Source organism: Cynocephalus volans, chromosome 4 (genome assembly GCF_027409185.1).
Source record: "Cynocephalus volans isolate mCynVol1 chromosome 4, mCynVol1.pri, whole genome shotgun sequence".
Taxonomy (NCBI): domain Eukaryota; kingdom Metazoa; phylum Chordata; class Mammalia; order Dermoptera; family Cynocephalidae; genus Cynocephalus; species Cynocephalus volans.
This window is the reverse complement of record NC_084463.1, coordinates 57,663,399-57,677,367: the sequence shown is the minus strand read 5'-3', so window position 1 is coordinate 57,677,367 and position 13,969 is coordinate 57,663,399.

Genomic DNA, 13,969 nt, shown 5'->3' with positions numbered 1-13,969 from the left:
TGCCTTCATACTCTTTTTCTTTATGCATTTAACAATCTTGTCATTATTTTATTGAAATTTCATGAATGTTCAAGGAAATGGGATAAAACATTTTCTCTTTCTTTCTTGTATCCCCCACTCCCCATGCTTCCAAATCATGGTTAACAACATTAATATTCTATCTTCTGCATTCTTACTCTTTTTCTTTATGCAGATTACCAATCTTTTTAATATTTTATTGAAATTTCCATGAATGTTCAAGGAAATGGTATACAACAGTTTTTCTTTCTTTCTTTTATCCCCCACCACCCCCACCTTCCAAATCATGGTTGACAACATTAATATTCAATCTTCTGTATTCTTACACTTTTACTTTATGCAGATTAAGAATCTTTTTATTATTTTATTAAAATTTCCATGAATGTTCAAGGAAATTGGATACAACGGTTTTTCTTTCTTTCTTTTATCCCCCACTGGCCCGCAGCTTCTAAATCATGGTTGACAACATTAATATTCTATCTTCTGCATTCTTACTCTTTTTCTTTATGCAGATTAACTATCTTTTTATTATTTTATTGAAATTTCCATGAATGGTCAAGGAAATGGGATACAACAGTTTTTCTTACTTTCTTTTATCCCCCACCCCCCCCAGCTTCCAAATCATGGTTGACAACATTAATATTCTATCTTCTGCATTCTTACACTTTTTCTTTATGCAGACTAACAATCTTTTTATTATTTTATTGAAATTTCCATGAATGTTCAAGGAAATGTGATACAACATTATTTCTTTCTTTCTTTCATCCCCCACGCACCCAGCTTCCAAATCGTGGTTGACAATATTAATATTCAATGTTCTGCATTCTTACACTTTTTCTTTATGCAGATTAACAATCTTTTTATTATTTTATTGAAATTTCCATCAATGTTCAAGGAAATGATACAACAGTTTTTCTTTCTTTCTTTTATCCCCCACCACCCCCACCTTCCAAATCATGGTTGACAACATTAATATTCAATCTTCTGTATTCTTACACTTTTACTTTATGCAGATTAAGAATCTTTTTATTATTTTATTAAAATTTCCATGAATGTTCAAGGAAATTGGATACAACGGTTTTTCTTTCTTTCTTTTATCCCCCACTGGCCCGCAGCTTCTAAATCATGGTTGACAACATTAATATTCTATCTTCTGCATTCTTACTCTTTTTCTTTATGCAGATTAACTATCTTTTTATTATTTTATTGAAATTTCCATGAATGGTCAAGGAAATGGGATACAACAGTTTTTCTTACTTTCTTTTATCCCCCACCCCCCCCAGCTTCCAAATCATGGTTGACAACATTAATATTCTATCTTCTGCATTCTTACACTTTTTCTTTATGCAGACTAACAATCTTTTTATTATTTTATTGAAATTTCCATGAATGTTCAAGGAAATGTGATACAACATTATTTCTTTCTTTCTTTCATCCCCCACGCACCCAGCTTCCAAATCGTGGTTGACAATATTAATATTCAATGTTCTGCATTCTTACACTTTTTCTTTATGCAGATTAACAATCTTTTTATTATTTTATTGAAATTTCCATCAATGTTCAAGGAAATGATACAACAGTTTTTCTTTCTTTCTTTCATCCCCCTACCCCCACAGCTTCCAAATCATGGTTGACAACATTAATATTCCATCTTCTGCATTCTTACACTTTTTCTCTATGCAGATTAACAATCTTTTTATTATTTTATTGAAATTTCCATGAGTGTTCAAGGAAATGGGATACAACAGTTTTTCTTTCTTTCTTTTATCCCCCACCCCCCCGGCTTCCAAATCATGGTTGACAACTTTAATATTCCATCTTCTGCATTCTTACACTTTTTCTTTATGCAGATTAGCAATCTTTTTATTATTTTATTGAAATTTCCATGAATGTTCAAGGAAATGGGAGGCAACAGTTTTTCTTTCTTTCTTTTATCCCCCAACCCCCCAGCGTCAAAATCATGGTTGACAACACTAATATTCTATCTTCTGCATTCTTACTCTTTTTCTTTATGCAGATTACCAATCTTTTTATTATTTTATTGAACTTTCCATGAACGTTCAAGGAAATGGTATACAACTGTTTTTCTTTCTTTCTTTTATCCCCCACTCCCCCCCAGTTTACAAATCATGGTTGACAACATTAATATTCTATCTTCTGCATTCTTACTCTTTTTCTTTATGCAGATTAACAATCTTTTTATTATTTTATTGAAATTTCCATAAATGTTCCAGTAAATGGGATACAGCCGTTTTTCGTTCTTTCTTTTATCCTCCAGCGACCCCAGCTTCCAAATCATGGTTGACAACATTAATATTCTATCTTCTGCATTCTTACTCTTTTTCTTTATGCAGATTAACAATCTTTTTATTATTTTATTGAAATTTCCATGAATGTACCAGGAAATGGGATACAACAGTTTTTCTTTCTTTCTTTTATCCAGCACCCCTGCCATCTTCCAAATCATGGTTGACAACATTAATATTCAATCTTCTGCATTCTTACACTTTTACTTTATGCAGATTAACAATCTTTTTCTTATTTTATTGAAAATTCCATGAATGTTCCAGTAAATGGGATACAACAGTTTTTCTTTCTTTCTTTTATCCTCCAGCGCCCCCAGCTTCTAAAACATGGTTGACAACATTAATATACTATCTTCTGCATTCTTACTCTTTTTCTTTATGCAGATTAACAATCTTTTTATTATTTTATTGAAATTTCCATGAATGTTCAAGGAAATGGGATACAACAGTTTTTCCTTCTTTCTTTCATCCCCCACCCCCCCCAGCTTCCAAATCATGGTTGACAACATAATATTCTATCTTCTGCCTTCATACTCTTTTTCTTTATGCATTTAACAATCTTGTCATTATTTTATTGAAATTTCATGAATGTTGAAGGAAATGGGATAAAACATTTTCTCTTTCTTTCTTGTATCCCCCACTCCCCATGCTTCCAAATCATGGTTGACAACATTAATATTCTATCTTCTGCATTCTTACTCTTTTTCTATATGCAGATTACCAATCTTTTTAATATTTTATTGAAATTTCCATGAATGTTCAAGGAAATGGAATACAACAGTTTTTCTTTCTTTCTTTTATCCCCCACCACCTCCCACCTTCCAAATCATGGTTGGCAACAGTAATATTCAATCTTCTGCATTCTTACACTTTTACTTTATGCAGATTAACAATCTTTTTATTATTTTATTAAAATTTCCATGAATGTTCAAGGAAATTGGATACAACAGTTTTTCTTTCTTTCTTTTATCCCCCACTTGCCCGCAGCTTCTAATTCATGGTTGACAACATTAATATTCTATCTTCTGCATTCTTACTCTTTTTCTTTATGCAGATTAACTATCTTTTTATCATTTTATTGAAATTTCTATGAATGTTCAAGGAAATGGGATACAACAGTTTTTCTTACTTTCTTTTATCCCCCACGCCCCCCCAGCTTCCAAATCATGTTTGACAACATTAATATTCTATCTTCTGCATTCTTTCACTTTTTCTTTATGCAGACTAACAATCTTTTTATTATTTTATTGAATTTTCCATGAATGTTCAAGGAAATGTGATACAACATTATTTCTTTCTTTCTTTTATCCCGCACGCCCCCAGCTTCCAAATCGTGGTTGACAATATTAATATTCAATGTTCTGCATTCTTACACTTTTTCTTTATGCAGATTAACAATTTTTTATTATTTTATTGAAATTTCCATGAATGTTCAAGGAAATGGGATGCAACAGTTTTTCTTTCTTTCTTTCATCCCCCTACCCCCCCAGCTTCCAAATCATGGTTGACAACATTAATATTCCATCTTCTGCATTCTTACTCTTTTTCTTTATGCAGATTAACAATCTTTTCTTATTTTATTGAAATTTCCATGAAAGTTCAAGGAAATGGGATACAACAGTTTTTCTTTCTTTCTTTTATCCCCCAACACGCCCCAGCTTCCCAATCATGGTTGACAACATTAATATTCTATCTTCTGCATTCTTACTCTTTTTCTCTGTGCAGATTAACAATCTTTTTACTATTTTATTGAAATTTCCATGAATGTTCAAGGAAATGGGATACAACAGTTTTTCTTTCTTTCTTTTATCCCCCACAACCCCCCAGCTTCTAAAACATGGTTGACAACATTAATATTCTATCTTCTGCATTCTTACTCTTTTTCTTTATGCAGATTAACAATCTTTTTATTATTGTATTGAAATTTCCATGAATGTTCAAGGAAATGGGATACAACAGTTTTTCTTTCTTTCTTTTATCCACCACCCCCGCCAGCTTCCAAATCATGGTTGACAACATGAACATTCTATCTCCTGCATTCTTACTCTTTTTCTTCATGCAGATTAACAATCTTTTATTATTTATTTGAAATTTCCATGAATGTTCAAGGAAATGGGATACAACAGTTTTTTTTTCTTTCTTTCATCCCCCACCCTCCCAGCTTCCAAATCATGGTTGACAACATAATATTGTATCTTCTGCCTTCATACTCTTTTTCTTTATGCATTTAACAATCTTGTCATTATTTTACTGAAATTTCATGAATGTTCAAGGAAATGGGATACAACATTTTCTCTTTCTTTCTTTCATCCCCCACTCCCCAAGCTTCCAAATCATGGTCGACAACATTCATATTCTATCTTCCGCATTCTTACTCTTTTTCTTTATGCAGATTACCAATCTTTTTAATATTTTATTGAAATTTCCATGAATGTTCAAGGAAATGGTATACAACAGTTTTTCTTTCTTTCTTTTATCCCCCACCACCCACCACCTCCCAAATCATGGTTGACAACATTAATATTCAATCTTCTGTATTCTTACACTTTTTCTTTATGTAAATAACAATCTATTTATTATTTTATTGAAATTTCCATGAATGTCCAAGGAAATGGGATACAACATTTTTTCTTTCTTTCTTTTATCCCCCACATCCCCAGCTTCCAAATCGTGGTTGACAACATTAGTATTCAATCTTCGGCATTCTTACACTTTTTTTTTATGCAGTTGAACAATCTTTTTATTATTTTAATGAAATTTCTATGAATGTTCAAGGAAATGGAATACAACAGTTTTTCTTTCTTTCTTTTATCTCCCACCACCTCCCACTTTCCAAATCATGGTTGGCAACAGTAATATTCAATCTTGTGCATTCTTACACTTTTACTTTATGCAGATTAACAATCTTTTTATTATTTTATTAAAATTTCCATGAATGTTCAAGGAAATTGGATACAACAGTTTTTCTTTCTTTCTTTTATTCCCCACTTGCCCGCAGCTTCTAATTCATGGTTGACAACATTAATATTCTATCTTCTGCATTCTTACTCTTTTTCTTTATGCAGATTAACTATCTTTTTATTATTTTATTGAAATTTCCATGAATGTTCAAGGAAATGGGATACAACAGTTTTTCTTACTTTCTTTTATCCCCCACCCCCCCCAGCTTCCAAATCATGTTTGACAACATTAATATTCTATCTTCTGCATTCTTACACTTTTTCTTTATGCAGACTAACAATCTTTTTATTATTTTATTGAAATTTCCATGAATGTTCAAGGAAATGTGATACAACATTATTTCTTTCTTTCTTTCATCCCGCACGCCCCCAGCTTCCAAATCGTGGTTGACAATATTAATATTCAATGTTCTGCATTCTTACACTTTTTCTTTATGCAGATTAACAATTTTTTATTATTTTATTGAAATTTCCATGAATGTTCAAGGAAATGGGATACAAAGGTTTTTCTTTCTTTCTTTCATCCCCCTACCCCCCCAGCTTCCAAAACATGGTTGACAACATTAATATTCCATCTTCTGCATTCTTACTCTTTTTCTTTATGCAGATTAACAATCTTTTATTATTTTATTGAAATTTCCATGAAAGTTCAAGGAAATGGGATACAACAGTTTTTCTTTCTTTCTTTTATCCCCCAACACGCCCCAGCTTCCCAATCATGGTTGACAACATTAATATTCTATCTTCTGCATTCTTACTCTTTTTCTTTATGCAGATTAACAATCTTTTTATTATTTTATTGAAATTTCCATGAATGTTCAAGGAAATGGTATACAACAGTTTTTCTTTCTTTCTTTTATCCCGCACAACCCCCCAGATTCCAAATCATTGTTGACAACATTAACATTCAATCTTCTGCATTCTTAATCTTTTTCTTTATGCAGATTAACAATCTTTTTATTATTTTATTGAAATTGCCATGAATGTTCAAGGAAATGGGATACAACATTTTTTCTTTCTTTCTTTTATCCTCCAGCGCCCCCAGCTTCCAAATCATGGTTTACAACATTAATATTCTGTCTTCTGCATTCTTACTCTTTTTCTCTATGCAGATTAACAATCTTTTTATTATTGTATTGAAATTTCCATGAATGTTCAAGGAAATGGGATACAACAGTTTTTCATTCTTTCTTTTATCCCGCATAACCCCCCAGATTCCAAATCATTGTTGACAACATTAACATTCTATCTTCGTCATTCTTACTCTTTTTCTCTATGCAGATTAAGAATCTCTTTATTATTTTATTGAAATTTCAATGAATGTTCATAGAAATGTGACACAAGAGTTTTTCTTTCTTTCTTTTATCCCCCACCCCAACAGCTTCCAAATCTTAGTTCCCAACACTAATATTCTATCTTCTGCATTCTTACACTTTTTCTTTATGCATATTAACAATCTTTTTATTATTTTATTGAAATTTCGATGAATGTTCAAGGAAATGGGATAAAACAGTTTTTCTTTCTTTCTTTTATCCCGCACAACCCCCCAGATTCCAAATCATTGTTGACAACATTAACATTCTATCTTCGTCATTCTTACTCTTTTTCTCTATGCAGATTAAGAATCTTTTTATTATTTTATTGAAATTTCCATGAATGTTAAAGGAAATGGGATACAACACTTTTTCTTTCTTTCTATCATCCCCCAACCCCACCAGCTTCCAAATCATTGTTGACAACATTAATATTCTATCTTCTGCATTCTTACTATTTTTCTTTATGCAGATTACCAATCTTTTTATTATTTTATTGAAATTTCCATGAATGTTCAAGGAAATGGGATACAACAGTTTTTCTTTCATTCTTGTATCCCCCAGCCCCCCAGCTTCCAAATCATGATTGAAAAAATTAATATTCTACCTTCTGCATTCTTACTGTTTTTCTTTATGCAGATTAACAATCTTTTCTTATTTTATTGAAATTTCCATGAATGTTCAAGGAAATGGGATACAACACTTTTTCTGTCTTTCTTTTATCCCCCACCCCCGCCAGGTTCCAAATCATGGTTGACAACATGAACATTCTATCTCCTGCATTCTTACTCTTTTTCTTTATGCAGATTAACTATCTTTTATTATTTTATTGAAATTTCCATGAATGTTCAAGGAAATGGGATACAACAGTTTTTCTTTCTTTCTTTTATCCCCCACGCTCCAAGCTTCCAAATCATGGTTGACAACATTAATATTCTATCTTCTGCATTCTTACTCTTTTTCGTTATGTAGATTACCAATCTTTTTATTATTTTATTGAACTTTCCATGAATGTTCAAGGAAATGGTATACAACAGTTTTTCTTTCATTCTTTTATCCCCCAACCCCCCAAGCTTCCAAATCATGGTTGACAAGATTAATAGTCTATCTTCTGCATTCTTACAATTTTTCTTTATGCAGAATAACAATCTTTTTATTATTTTACTGAAATTTCCATGAATGTTCAAGGAAATGGGATACAACAGTTTTTCTTTCTTTCTTTTATCCCCCACAACCCCCCAACTTCCAAAACATGGTTGACAACATTAATTATCTATCTTCTGCATTCTTACTCTTTTTCTTTATGCAGATTAACAATCTTTTTATTATTGTATTGAAATTTCCATGAATGTTCAAGGAAATGGGATACAACAGTTTTTCTTTCTTTCTTTTATCCCCCACCCCCGCCAGCTTCCAAATCATGGTTGACAACATAATATTGTAACTTCTGCCTTCATACTCTTTTTCTTTATGCATTTAACAATCTTGTCATTATTTTACTGAAATTTCATGAATGTTCAAGGAAATGGGATACAACATTTTCTCTTTCTTTCTTTTATCCCCCACTACCCAATCTTCCAAATCATGGTAGACAACATTAATATTCTATCTTCTGCATTCTTACTCTTTTTCTTTATGCAGATTACCAATCTTTTTAATATTTAATTGAAATTTCCATGAATGTTCAAGGAAATGGTATACAACAGTTTTTCTTTCTTTCTTTTATCCCCCACCACCCACCACCTTCCAAATCATGGTTGACAACATTCATATTCAATCTTCTGTATTCTTACACTTTTTCTTTATGTAAATAACAATCAATTTCTTATTTTATTGAAATTTCCATGAATGTCCAAGGAAATGGGATACAACATTTTTTCTTTCTCTCTTTTATCCCCCACGCCCCCAGCTTCCAAATCGTGGTTGACAACATTAATATTCAATCTTCGGCATTCTTACACTTTTTCTTTATGCAGATTAACAATCTTTTTATTATTTTAATGAAATTTCCATGAATGTTCAAGGAAATGGAATACAACAGTTTTTCTTTCTTTCTTTTATCCCCCACCACCTCCCACCTTCCAAATCATGGTTGGCAACAGTAATATTCAATCTTCTGCATTCTTACACTTTTACTTTATGCAGGTTAACAATCTTTTTATTATTTTATTAAAATTTCCATGAATGTTCAAGGAAATTGGATACAACAGTTTTTCTTTCTTTCTTTTATCCCCCACTTGCCCGCAGCTTTTAATTCATGGTTGACAACATTAATATTCTATCTTCTGCATTCTTACTCTTTTTCTTTATGCAGATTAACTATCTTTTTATCATTTTATTGAAATTTCTATGAATGTTCAAGGAAATGGGATACAACAGTTTTTCTTACTTTCTTTTATCCCCCACGCCCCCCCAGCTTCCAAATCATGTTTGACAACATTAATATTCTATCTTCTGCATTCTTTCACTTTTTCTTTATGCAGACTAACAATCTTTTTATTATTTTATTGAATTTTCCATGAATGTTCAAGGAAATGTGATACAACATTATTTCTTTCTTTCTTTTATCCCGCAAGCCCCCAGCTTCCAAATCGTGGTTGACAATATTAATATTCAATGTTCTGCATTCTTACACTTTTTCTTTATGCAGATTAACAATTTTTTATTATTTTATTGAAATTTCCATGAATGTTCAAGGAAATGGGATGCAACAGTTTTTCTTTCTTTCTTTCATCCCCCTACCCCCCCAGCTTCCAAATCATGGTTGACAACATTAATATTCCATCTTCTGCATTCTTACTCTTTTTCTTTATGCAGATTAACAATCTTTTCTTATTTTATTGAAATTTCCATGAAAGTTCAAGGAAATGGGATACAACAGTTTTTCTTTCTTTCTTTTATCCCCCACCCCCGCCAGCTTCCAAATCATGGTTGACAACATGAACATTCTATCTCCTGCATTCTTACTCTTTTTCTTCATGCAGATTAACAATCTTTTATTATTTATTTGAAATTTCCATGAATGTTCAAGGAAATGGGATACAACAGTTTTTTTTTCTTTCTTTCATCCCCCATTCTCCCAGCTTCCAAATCATGGTTGACAACATAATATTGTATCTTCTGCCTTCATACTCTTTTTCTTTATGCATTTAACAATCTTGTCATTATTTTACTGAAATTTCATGAATGTTCAAGGAAATGGGATACAACATTTTCTCTTTCTTTCTTTTATCCCCCACTCCCCAAACTTCCAAATCATGGTCGACAACATTCATATTCTATCTTCTGCATTCTTACTCTTTTTCTTTATGCAGATTACCAATCTTTTTAATATTTTATTGAAATTTCCATGAATGTTCAAGGAAATGGTATACAACAGTTTTTCTTTCTTTCTTTTATCCCCCACCACCCACCACCTTCCAAATCATGGTTGACAACATTAATATTCAATCTTCTGTATTCTTACACTTTTTCTTTATGTAAATAACAATCTATTTATTATTTTATTGAAATTTCCATGAATGTCCAAGGAAATGGGATACAACATTTTTTCTTTCTTTCTTTTATCCCCCACACCCCCAGCTTCCAAATCGTGGTTGACAACATTAGTATTCAATCTTCGGCATTCTTACACTTTTTTTTTATGCAGTTGAACAATCTTTTTATTATTTTAATGAAATTTCTATGAATGTTCAAGGAAATGGAATACAACAGTTTTTCTTTCTTTCTTTTATCTCCCACCACCTCCCACCTTCCAAATCATGGTTGGCAACAGTAATATTCAATCTTGTGCATTCTTACACTTTTACTTTATGCAGATTAACAATCTTTTTATTATTTTATTAAAATTTCCATGAATGTTCAAGGAAATTGGATACAACAGTTTTTCTTTCTTTCTTTCATCCCGCACGCCCCCAGCTTCCAAATCGTGGTTGACAATATTAATATTCAATGTTCTGCATTCTTACACTTTTTCTTTATGCAGATTAACAATTTTTTATTATTTTATTGAAATTTCCATGAATGTTCAAGGAAATGGGATACAAAGGTTTTTCTTTCTTTCTTTCATCCCCCTACCCCCCCAGCTTCCAAAACATGGTTGACAACATTAATATTCCATCTTCTGCATTCTTACTCTTTTTCTTTATGCAGATTAACAATCTTTTATTATTTTATTGAAATTTCCATGAAAGTTCAAGGAAATGGGATACAACAGTTTTTCTTTCTTTCTTTTATCCCCCAACACGCCCCAGCTTCCCAATCATGGTTGACAACATTAATATTCTATCTTCTGCATTCTTACTCTTTTTCTTTATGCAGATTAACAATCTTTTTATTATTTTATTGAAATTTCCATGAATGTTCAAGGAAATGGTATACAACAGTTTTTCTTTCTTTCTTTTATCCCGCACAACCCCCCAGATTCCAAATCATTGTTGACAACATTAACATTCAATCTTCTGCATTCTTAATCTTTTTCTTTATGCAGATTAACAATCTTTTTATTATTTTATTGAAATTGCCATGAATGTTCAAGGAAATGGGATACAACATTTTTTCTTTCTTTCTTTTATCCTCCAGCGCCCCCAGCTTCCAAATCATGGTTTACAACATTAATATTCTATCTTCTGCATTCTTACTCTTTTTCTCTATGCAGATTAACAATCTTTTTATTATTGTATTGAAATTTCCATGAATGTTCAAGGAAATGGGATACAACAGTTTTTCATTCTTTCTTTTATCCCGCATAACCCCCCAGATTCCAAATCATTGTTGACAACATTAACATTCTATCTTCGTCATTCTTACTCTTTTTCTCTATGCAGATTAAGAATCTCTTTATTATTTTATTGAAATTTCAATGAATGTTCATAGAAATGTGACACAAGAGTTTTTCTTTCTTTCTTTTATCCCCCACCCCAACAGCTTCCAAATCTTAGTTCCCAACACTAATATTCTATCTTCTGCATTCTTACACTTTTTCTTTATGCATATTAACAATCTTTTTATTATTTTATTGAAATTTCGATGAATGTTCAAGGAAATGGGATACAACAGTTTTTCTTTCATTCTTTTATCCACCACCCCCCCGGCTTCCAAATCATGATTGAAAACATTAATATTCTACCTTCTGCATTCTTACTGTTTTCCTTTATGCAGATTAACAATCTTTTCTTATTTTATTGAAATTTCCATGAAAGTTCAAGGAAATGGGATACAACAGTTTTTCTTTCTTTCTTTTATCCCGCCACACCCACCAGCTTCCCAATCATGGTTGACAACATTAATATTCTATCTTCTGCATTCTTACTCTTTTTCTCTATGCAGATTAACAATCTTTTTATTATTTTATTGAAATTTCCATGAATGTTCAAGGAAATGGGATACAACAATTTTTCTTTCTTTCTTTTATCCCGCACAACCCCCCAGCTTCCAAATCATTGTTGACAACATTAACATTCTATCTTCTGCATTCTTACTCTTTTTCTTTATGCAGATTAACAATCTTTTTATTATTTTATTGAAATTGCCATGAATGTTCAAGGAAATGGGATACAACTGTGTTTCTTTCTTTCTTTTATCCTCCAGCGCCCCCAGCTTCCAAATCATGGTTGACAACATTAACATTCTATCTCCTGCATTCTTACTGTTTTCCTTTATGCAGATTAACAATCTTTTCTTATTTTATTGAAATTTCCATGAAAGTTCAAGGAAATGGGATACAACAGTTTTTCTTTCTTTCTTTTATCCCCCCACACCCACCAGCTTCCCAATCATGGTTGACAACATTAATATTCTATCTTCTGCATTCTTACTCTTTTTCTCTATGCAGATTAACAATCTTTTTATTATTTTATTGAAATTTCCATGAATGTTCAAGGAAATGGGATACAACAGTTTTTCTTTCTTTCTTTCATCACCCACCCCCCCAGCTTCCAAATCATGGATAACAACATAATATTCTATCTTCTGCCTTCATATTCTTTTTCTTTATGCAGATTCACAATCTTGTCATTATTTTATTGAAATTTCATGAATGTTCAAGGAAATGGGATACAACAGTTTTTCTTTCTTTCTTTTATCCCCCACCCCCGCCAGCTTCCAAATCATGGTTGACAACATGAACATTCTATCTCCTGCATTCTTACTCTTTTTCTTCATGCAGATTAACAATCTTTTATTATTTATTTGAAATTTCCATGAATGTTCAAGGAAATGGGATACAACAGTTTTTTATTCTTTCTTTCATCCCCCACCATCCCAGCTTCCAAATCATGGTTGACAACATAATATTGTATCTTCTGCCTTCATACTCTTTTTCTTTATGCATGTAACAATCTTGTCATTATTTTACTGAAATTTCATGAATGTTCAAAGAAATGGGATACAACATTTTCTCTTTCTTTCTTTTATCCCCCACTCCCCAAGCTTCCAAATCATGGTTGACAACATTAATATTCTATCTTCTGCATTCTTACTCTTTTTCTTTATGCAGATTACCAATCTTTTAAATATTTTATTGAAATTTCCATGAATGTTCAAGGAAATGGTATACAACAGTTTTTCTTTCTTTCTTTTATCCCCCACCACCCACCACCTTCCAAATCATGGTTGACAACATTCATATTCAATCTTCTGTATTCTTACACTTTTTCTTTATGTAAATAACAATCTATTTATTATTTTATTGAAATTTCCATGAATGTCCAAGGAAATGGGATACAACATTTTTTCTTTCTCTCTTTTATCCCCCACGTCCCCAGCTTCCAAATCGTTGTTGACAACATTAATATTCAATCTTCGGCATTCTTACACTTTTTCTTTATGCAGATTAACAATCTTTTTATTATTTTAATGAAATTTCCATGAATGTTCAAGGAAATGGAATACAACAGTTTTTCTTTCTTTCTTTTATCCCCCACCACCTCCCACCTTCCAAATCATGGTTGGCAACAGTAATATTCAATCTTCTGCATTCTTACACTTTTACTTTATGCAGATTAACAATCTTTTTATTATTTTATTAAAATTTCCATGAATGTTCAAGGAAATTGGATACTACAGTTTTTCTTTCTTTCTTTTATCCCCCACTTGCCCGCAGCTTCTAATTCATGGTTGACAACATTAATATTCTATCTTCTGCATTCTTACTCTTTTTCTTTATGCAGATTAACTATCTTTTTATCATTTTATTGAAATTTCTATGAATGTTCAAGGAAATGGGATACAACATTATTTCTTTCTTTCTTTTATCCCGCACGCCCCCAGCTTCCAAATCGTGGTTGACAATATTAATATTCAATGTTCTGCATTCTTACACTTTTTCTTTATGCAGATTAACAATTTTTTATTATTTTATTGAAATTTCCAT